Genomic DNA, 10,061 nt, shown 5'->3' on the forward strand with positions numbered 1-10,061 from the left:
TGGAAACAAACTGCTTATCTGGTCTGAGATCATTTCTTCCTTGGTAAGACTGAGAATATCAAATGGTGAGCAACACAATAGTATTATGGTTCAGCCCAATGGCTCTAAATTGTCCTTCAGCCCTGAATTATCCTGGCTTTGATCTCCCTCCTAAAGCAATCCCTGTGGTTTCTGATGACAGGTGCTTACTGCTTGCTATACTTCCTTTTATTTTTTTGGAGACAGGAGTTTCAGTCCTGTTGGCCAGGCCGGAGTGCAGTGGTGTGATCTCAGCTCACTGCAACCTCTGCCTTCTGGGTCCAAGCTATTCTCCTGCCTCAACATCCTGAGTAGATGGGATTACAGGCATCCACCAAGACACCCTGCTAATCTTTTGTATTTTTGGTAGAGATGGGGTTTCACCATGTTGGCCAGGCTGGTCTCGAACTCTTGACCTCAGGTGATCCAGCTGCCTTGGCCTCCCAAAGTGCTGAGATTGCAGGCATGAACCACAGCAGCCAGCCTGCTTTCTACACTTACTAAAATGTAAGCAGCACCTAATATATTCCTTCCTTCCCTCATCTTTCTTTTTCTTTCTTTTCTTTTTCTTTCTTTCTTTTCCTTTCTCTTTCTTTCTTTCTTCCTTCCTTCTTTCCTTCTTTCTTTCTTCCTTCCTCTTTTTTTTTTTTTGAAACAAGGTCTCACTCTGTCACCCAGGCTGGAGTGCAGTGGCACGATCTCAGCTCACTGCAGCTTCTGCCTCCCAGGTTCAGGTGATCCTCCCACCTCAGCCAGCCTGCCTACCTTCTTTCCTTCCTTCCTTCCTTCCTTCCTTCCTTCCTTCCTTCCTTCCTCCCTCCTCCCTCCCTGCACTCCCCTTTTTCTCTGTCCCTTCTCTCTCACCTCCCTCTCTCTCTTCCTCTGTCCCTCTCTTCCTTCTTTCCAGTCATTCATTTCCTTGGTAGACACGACGATGTGAAGCCCAAATTCCCCTTCAAGAATGAAGATCTTATTCTCCCAGTGGCTGAAAGACCACCCTCAGTTATCAGCCCTCTTTGGGGGTTGTCATGTCTGAAGACAGTCCCCTCGCCCAAGGGCCACACCTCCTTCCCAATGGCAGCCCCATTCAGGGAGTGATGGATATGCTGGTATAAGAGCCTGGCCAGCACCTCCTCCCCATACAGATTCCTCAGAATCTGTAGGGTCCCTAGGAGCCTCTAATCAGCTGAACATCAGCTGTCTGACCTACTTGAGCGGACCAATGAAAGTTGTGTATAATCTTGTAGAATGCAGTGTTGGATTATAAGGCCATGCTGCTCGGAGTTCCCTGTGACCAGCTGAAGCCTTGGCATGGCAGCCCACCTCCTCCGTCTTTGCAATTTGGCTTCCAGCCCCTCTAGAAGCTTCGCTGGGGTCAATCCTGTGCCCCTAACAAGCATCCTGCATGCTGACCAGCCCCTCAATGTCAGCCTCCCAGAGCCCCCAACTGTGGCAGGTACCAAACTGACACTGGTTGCTATTTGCCATGAAAGAAACCTGTGCTGTTGCTGACATGACAGTTAAGTGATTACCTTCACTTACACACACACACACACACACACACACACACACACACACACCCCTACCTCAGTTCTCTAGAACTGTGTGTGTGAGTGACACTGCTTGGTAGATACCAAGGCAAGATAGACTGAGCAACACCTCTGAAAACAAAAGTCAATTATGTAAAGCCCCTCCAATGAGAGAAAATGTTTTGTGTATATACAAATATACATACACACACACATATATATATAAAGCCTGTTTTCAGGAGCCCATTGCAAATCCAGAACTCCTCTAGCCATCCAAGGCTTTGGTTTTCTCTTGAAAATCTTCCTTTGACCTTTGATATGCTTGGTTTCTGCTCTGCGGTGCCATTTGAGAGCCTGCATCATCTCAGCATTTCTCAGACCTGGCCCAGTGCACAGCATTCCAGCTACCTATCCTTGAACTGTCCATCTGGAAGCTGAGGCGGTTCCTTCATGCCATCCCACTGCCTTTCTGCAGAGCACAGACCATTCTAACAGAGCTGGACAGAGAGGCTGCTGCTGCCGATGCAGAGGGAAACCAATTGTGTCTTTTTGTTCAATGAAAAACATTCATGTCGTTTTTTTTCTTGACGGGAAAGTATCCCCAGACATGCTTTAAGACATGACACCCTTGGCATCAAATCTAGCAGATATTTATCCTGTCTTTGTCTCAAGAAAGTGATTCCTAAATGAGCTATTGTTCTCTGTGAACCAAGTACTAATTAGCATGGCCTTAGTGTGGACCTTCCTTTTCCAAAAAATCATATTTTCCTGGTAAAGGAGCAGGCATGCTAGAGTCAAGGGAAAACGATGACCAGCAGGTTAATTGCGAAGCCCAAAGCTGTGGCATCAGAGCAACAGGAAACAGTCCTGCTGTTCTAAGTCTGCAAAGCAATTTCACACTGCAAGAAGGGCACCTGATGCCTGTGGGAACCTGGACTGGCACGGACCTTGTACATGGGTCAGCCAAAGAAGGATGACATATAACATAACTCATTCTGCCAGAGAGAAACAGAGGCTTTATCCTTGGGGCTGACCCCTTGAATTAAGATTATGCCACCCAGGATCAGAGAGGCCGAATGCCCCACTCAAGGTCACACAGCTTTTTGGCTTATGGTGTGGTGGATTAAATGTTTAAACTTCATTTTTATTTTTTTAAATTATGGTGAAATATACATAACAGAATACACTATTGCCACCATTTTAAAATATCCAGTTTAATGGCATTAGGATCATTCCACATTGTACAACTATGGCCGCCATCCATCTCCAGAACGTTTTCACTTTCCAAACTGAAACTCAGTCTCCATCAACTCTGGCCCCTTTATTCTTGGGGCCAATCCCTTAAATTAAGATGATGTTACCAGGATCAGAGAGGCCAAGTGCCCCAGTTGACATCACACAGAGCTTTTGTACCCAGACGTTCATTTCCACTGCCCCCCACCCCCCAGCACACACACACACACACACACACACACACACACACACACACACGCATTTTGAACCAATTAACTTCTGATTCTCTCCTTCCCTGCAGTCACTGGTCACCTCCATTCTACTTTCCTTCTCTATGAATTTGACTATTTCTGGTACCTCATAGAAGTGGAATCATACAGTATTTACCTTTGTGTGAGTGGTTCACTTCACTTAGTGTTAGGACCTCAGGCTCATCCATGCTGTAGCATGTGTCAAAATGGCTTTCACTTTTTGAGGCAAAATAATATTTTTCACACACACATATATATATATATATACATACATGTATAATATAAATAATTACATGTACACCTATAGATGAAGAAGTTCTGTTTATCTATATGAATAATCAAAATGTTATATATATATATACATACTCATATATGTATATTCATATACATTCGTTCATCAAGGTACTCTTGAGTTGCTTCTGCCTTCTGGCTATTGCAAATGATATTGCTACAGTAACCCAGCTGGGACTAAGGGCCAACAGGGGTGCACAATTAAAGATCATTGTTGTTGTTGTTTTGTTTCGTTTGAGACAGAGTCTTGTTGTGTTGTCCAGGCTAGAGTGCAGTGGCAATCAGCTCACTGCAACCTCCGCCTCCCGGATTCAAGCGATTCTCCTGCCTCAACCTCTGGAGTAGCTGAGATTACAGGCATGAGCTACCATGCCCTGCTAATTTTTGTATTTTTACTAGAGATGGGGTTTCACCATGTTGGCCAGGCTGGTCTCAAACTCCTGACCCCAAGTGATCCACCCACCTCTGCCTCCCAAAGTGCCCGGATTACAGGCATGAGCCACCACACCCAGCCTTAAAGATAATTTTTAAGTTTAAATTGATTTTTTTTAGAAAATATGTAATTGCATTTTCTGCTGGTGGAACCTAACTGATATTTGAGCAAGGCTGTCACCATTTTACGGTCTGTTTCCATTCTACTTAGCCAGCTTGGGTGGCTTTACAAACACAGGATCTGGTTCTTCCTTTACTCTAAGGAAAGACATAAAGACAAAGTGGGCACAGCTGGTGGAGGAGTGGCTCAGCCCTTGCAGAATGTCCCTCCCGAGGACACAGTGTGATTTGGTTCCCTGATGTGCCTAAGATAGTTCCTGGCACCGAAGAGACTCTCAATACATTTTTTTGGAGATGGATAAATGAAAAAAAAGAAAAAAAAAGAAACTTTAAAATCAATGGATTGTATTGAACTATTTATTTTTAAACAAATTTATCTTTAACCAAACTTAAATGTGTATCTAGTCGTAGAGCTTATTTTCTGTAATAACCATCGCAGATGGGAGCCATGAGTTTGTGAATGAATAGACAACGGCAAGCCTGGAAAACAGAGCAAAATCTCCTTTGTGCCTTTAGCGCTATAAGGAACCTTTAAAAAAAAAAATCTTTGAGGTGCTGCCACCAGACTTAGACAAAAAAAGACACGTGTTGCTGAAGATGGATCAGGCTTTGCTATTCATCCATAATGAGCTTCTCGGGACCAACTTGACTGTCTACTGGAAATTGGAATCCTGTTATCACTGCTTGTTTCAGGTTCTGGTAAATGTTCCTCAGAGTCCAAAAGTGGGGAAGCCTAGCACTGTAGCCGTCCCTGTCAGCACCCAGCACAGATCCATCCTACAGCTGCACGACACCTTGGAAGAGAAAGAAGTTTGTAGGCTGGAATACAAATGAGGAGAATTTGGAAACTATTCTCTCTCGGTAAAGTACATCCATAATGGAGTTAGTGAAATTGCCTGTGACCGGGCTGTGAACGAGGATCCAGCCAACAGTAACCTTCCTGTGAGCACCGCATTCCTTATTGGTCTCACTGTCATCACTGAGGCTCTTGTGGAGTTTGGATGCCTTTAATAATTGGATTTCTAAGGCCATAAGTTCTCGAGAAACTGATCGCCTCATCAATTCTGAGCTGGGATCTCCCAGCAGGACAGACCCTCTCGATGGTGGCATCCAGCCAGCAGTGTGGCATCCATTTGCCCTGCTGCTCCCTCTCCACGGCATGGACACCTTCAGGGGGATTGCTGTCATACTCAGGGTCTTCGTCAATTATGGAGAAGGGAAATATTGATACTTCAAACTCATGAGTTGGAATGGGTTGTTGGTGGCTGACCTTGTGTTCCCATGGTTTGTATTTATTATGGGATCTTCCATTTTTCTATCAATGACTTCTATACTGCAATGGGGATATTCAAAATTCAGATTGCTGGGGAAGATTGCATGAAGGAGTTTCCTGTTAATCTGCATAAGAATTATTGTGAATCCCAGTTATTGCCTTGGTCCATTGTCTTGGACAAGGTGCGCATTCCTGGTGTGCTGCAGCTCTTGGGGGTGACTTGCTTTGTGGTTGCTGTGTCGGAGCTCCTCTTTGTTAATCCTGTGCCTGAACATTGTGCCTCAGAGAGGAGCTGCCTTTCTCTTCGAGACATAATGTCCAGCTGGTCCTAGAGGCTGCATATCCTGGCGCTGGAAGGCCTGTGTCTGGGCTTGACACTCCTCCTGCCAGTCTCTGGGTGCCCTACTGGTTATCTTGGTCCTGGAGGCATTGGGGATTTTGGCAAGTATCCAAAGTGTACTGGAGGAGCTGCGGGCTACATGGACCCGCTTGCAGCTGGGAGACGATCGCCTTTACCAGCACCCATCTTCTGCTGTGCTTTACCACACCGAGGTGGCCTATGACCCTGAGGGCATCCTGGGCACCATCCACTCCATCGTGATGGCCTTTTTAGTAGTTGAGGCCGGAAAAATACTATTGTATTACAAGGCTCAGACTGAAGACATCCTGGTTCGATTCACTGCTTGGTGTTGTATTCTTGGGCTCATTTTTGTTGCTCTGACAAAAGTTTCTGAAAATGAAGGTTTTACTCCAGTAAACAAAAATCTCCGATCCCTTTCATGTGTCACCACACTCAGTTCTTTTGCCTTCTCCATCCTGCTGGTCCTGTACCCGGTTGTGGATGTGAAGGGGCTGTGGACAGGACCCCTGTTCTTTTATCCAGGAATGAATTCTATTCTGGTGTATGCTGCCCATGAGGTGTTTGAGACCTACTTCCCCTTTCAGTGGAAGTTGGAGGACAACCAGTCCCACAGGGAGCACCTGACTCAGAACATTGTTGTCACTGCCCTCTGGGTGCTCACTGCCTACATCTAGAGAAAGAAGATTTTTTGGAAAATCTGATGGCTCCTGCTAACATGTACTGCTGGGAGACTCTAGTGGGCCTGCAGGGAGGACTGAAGCAGCCTTCATTAAAGGGAAGCACTCATTAGTTAAAAAAAAAAAAAATCTTTGATACCTTGCAGCTGCATTAGGATTGTTAAAACAAAAATTATACACTCTCATCTCTTAACTGCAACTCCAGTTGGCAACTCCCCAAAAAATTGTTAAAGAAGATGCCTGTGTAGCCGGGCGCAGTGGCTCAAGCCTGTAATCCCAGCACTTTGGGAGGCTGAGGCGGGTGGATCACGAGGTCGAGAGATCGAGACCATCCTGGTCAACATGGTGAAACACCGTCTCTACTAAAAATACAAAAATTAGCTGGGCATGGTGGCACATGCCTGTAATCCCAGCTACTCAGGAGGCTGAGGCAGGAGAATTGCCTGAACCCAGGAGGCAGAGGTTGCGGTGAGCCGAGATTGCGCCATTGCACTCCAGCCTGGGTAACAAGAGCGAAACTCTGTCTCAAAAAAAAAAAAAAAAAAAAAAAAAGAAGATGCCTGTGTGTCAGGTGACTATGAGCACGATTCTGCTGCTTAACGTGAAACCACGAATCGCACCGCATACAGGAGCAAGTGTTTGGCTGGAGTGTGGCTGATCTGGGCTGGGTTCAGCTGGGCCGTCTGCTTCTGAGCATCAGCAGGGGGTGGCTTCTTGAGGGAGTCTGGGCTCAGGGTCACTCGGTGACCCTGGTGGAGGAGCCAGCGCGTCTGGGGGAAGTTCTGGGCGTGGCCAGGCACAGGCAAATAGGGAAGCAGCAAGGCCTGAAAAGGCGAGCCTTCACTTCCACTTTAATTTATTGGCCAACGCTAGTCCCATGGCCAAAGTTAAAGGAAGCGGGGAAAGTGGGAAATATGTTCTGCCTTTTGTGGGAAAAACTGTAAAGTCACGGAGAAAAGATCTAAATACAGAGAGGGCTGGAGAATTGGACCAATAACGGCACCTTCCACATCCGGCTAATGAAAAATACGGTGGCTTGTTGGGGAGGTGGCGCTGCAGCGTGGGATCCGCTCAGCTGAGCATCCCCACCATCACCACCGTGAAGCCCAGGGAGGGAAGACCCTGAGGGGATCCTTCGGCAGAATCTGGTTGCCACGGACTGAATGCTTGTGTCCCCGCCCCACGATTCGCATGTTGAAATCCTAAAGCCCAATATGATGGTATGAAGCAGTGGGGTTTTGGGAGGTGGTTAGGTCAGGAGAGTGGAGCCCTCACGAAGGCGATTCATGCCTTCATAAGAAGAGACCAGAGAGCTCCCTCGCCCCTTCCGCCAAGTGAGGACACAGCCTGGAGGCGCCACCTGTGAACCAGGAAGTGAATCCTCGCCAGGCACCGAACCAGCCCGCATCTCCATCTTGGACTTCCTGCCTCCAGGACTGTGAGAATAAATGCTTGTTGTTTAAGCCACAAGTGTAACCATCCCATGGTTTATTTGTTATCATAACCTGAACTAAGTCACTAGTAGTAGAATACAAAGGTAAGAATTACAGTAGTACTTACAGTGCTCCTTAAGAGTCTGCCTTTGCGTGATGATTGCCATGCCAGGCCTCACACAGCAGCTGACAGGTTGAGGCTCCTAACGTCACCTCTGCAAGGAGCAACTGTCGCTTTGCCTGAGCCTTGACATAGAATCCAATCCTTAGAACCCTCACTAGATAACACAGATGATTTTCTGACTATTAATGGCAGTAAACCTTGCTCTTTCCTGTAAGAAAGAGGAACGTCTAGCTTCACCCTGAGCATGGGATCCCCTTTGCAAGGATAATCACTGTCAGAAGCTATTTTGATTTCACTGCTCACCAGCAGCTGGAAGTGAGCACATGTGATTAGCTCAAAAGCTAACTGTAAGGCATTTCCAGCTGCTGGCCTTGGAAACCAGGTATGGGGTCAGGTAATTACAGTAACATTTCCTTAAGCTCATGTTGCTGTGTCAGGGCAGATTTCATCAAAACTGAACACGTTGGAAGAGTCTCAGAGGCTGCTTTCTGGGCAGATCATCTAAGTGGCCTCAACCCCCAGGCCATGGACTGGAAGGGGACCTAAGCTCCGCCTCCTGTCAGGTCAGCAGCAACATTAGATTCTCACCGGTGCGCAAACCCTACTGTGAACTGCGCATGCGGGGATGTAGGTTGTACCACTATCCTCCTCCCCGGTCTGTGGAAAATCTGTCTTCCATGAAACCAGTCCCTGGTGCTAAAGGTTGGAGATCATTGGTTATAACAGACAGGCCAGAAGTGGGTCCTGGGCTTTCCAAGTCTGCTTATCGTTGGGTTCCTTTAACAGTGGGAAGTGTTAGGGACAGGGAAGAGAGGGAAAACAAGGAACCCCTAGCATCACTGGTCCGTTTCTGAGTGACTCAGACTTGGGTACATTTCCCTGAAAAGCCTCCTTGTTCAAGGTCTTGATGACTTTGATCAATCAGAAGGTGACTTGGGAAGCTGGGCCTGGAAGGAAGAGTTTATATTAAAAAAAAAAAAAAAAAAAAAAAGTGATGGAGGTTAGTAGTGATATTGTGAAAACAGAAATAAGGACAGAGACCCATTGGTCTAGAAACGGCTAGAAAGAAAAAACGTATTAGGTTAACTTTGCTGATTCACTCTAGTGGACTATAGACTTCTCCATTCCACAAAATGCATTATTGACGAATGATAGATGTTGACTAATCTGTGTCACAAGCCACCTTAAAATACAGAAGCACAGGAATGTAGACTCAGCCTTTCTGTGTTTGTGCAGTCATGGGCTACATAACAACATTTCAGTCAACAACAGACCCCATAAGCAACGGTGGTCTCCTAAGATTATAATGGAGCTGAAAAATTTCTATCACCTAGTGGTGTCTAGCCGCTGGAACATGGCGGCACAAGACACTACTCTTGGAATTGTGGTGATGCTGCTGTAAACACAACTACTGCCCTGCCAGTTGTATAAAAGTCTAGCACATACAATTATGTATGGTACACAATACTTGATAATGATATTAAATAACTATGTTACTAGTTTATGAATTTACTATACTATACTTTCATCATTATTTGAGGGGGTACTCCGTCTACTTAATCCAAGACAGTTACTTTTAAAATGGCCTCAGGCAGGTTCTTCAGGAGGATTCCAAGACAAGGCATTGCTATCACAGGAGATGACAGCTCCATGCATGTTATTGCCCCTCAAGACCTTCCAGTGGGACAAGATGTGGAGGTGGAAGACAGTGATATTGATGACCCTGACCCTTTGTAGGCCTAGGCTAATGTGTGTGTTTGTCTCTTAGTTTTTGACAAAAATGTTTAAAACATTTTAAAAAATTAGAAATAGAAAAAAGCTGATAGACTAAGACATAAAGAATGTATTTGTGTAGCCGTACAATGTGTTTGTGTTTTAAGATAAGTGTTATTATAAAGGAGTCAAGATGTTAAATTAAAAAGTATATAAAGTAAAAATTTATAGTAAGCTAAGGTCAATTTACTATTGAAGAAAAAAGTATTTTAAAATAAATGTTTAATAAATTTTATAGGCTAAGTGGACAGTATTTATAAAGTCTACAGCAGTGTACAGTAATGTTCTAGGCCTTCATATTCACTCACCACTCACTCACTGACTCACCCAGAGCAACTTCCAGTCCTGCAAGCTCCATTCATAGTAAGTTCTCCATACAGGTGTGCAGTAGGTCATACATCTGCATTTGTGTGAGTCCACCCTACAATGTTTGCACAATGATGAAATCACCTAATGACACATTTTTCAGAACGTATCCCTGTTGCTAAGCAACACGACTGTATTTAAATGATCCTGAAGATACTGATCCTCTTCCCTTTCATTGCA

The 10,061-nt window shown here is 45.4% G+C and overlaps 1 pseudogene; it reads left to right on the forward strand.

The window, feature by feature from the left end:
- The first annotated feature begins 4,998 nt into the window (after positions 1–4,998).
- LOC101049729 (heparan-alpha-glucosaminide N-acetyltransferase pseudogene) lies at positions 4,999–6,209 on the forward strand (annotated as a pseudogene).
- The last annotated feature ends 3,852 nt before the right edge of the window (positions 6,210–10,061 follow it).

The sequence above is a fragment of the Saimiri boliviensis genome, chromosome 1 (assembly GCF_048565385.1).
Source record: "Saimiri boliviensis isolate mSaiBol1 chromosome 1, mSaiBol1.pri, whole genome shotgun sequence".
Lineage (NCBI taxonomy): Eukaryota > Metazoa > Chordata > Mammalia > Primates > Cebidae > Saimiri > Saimiri boliviensis.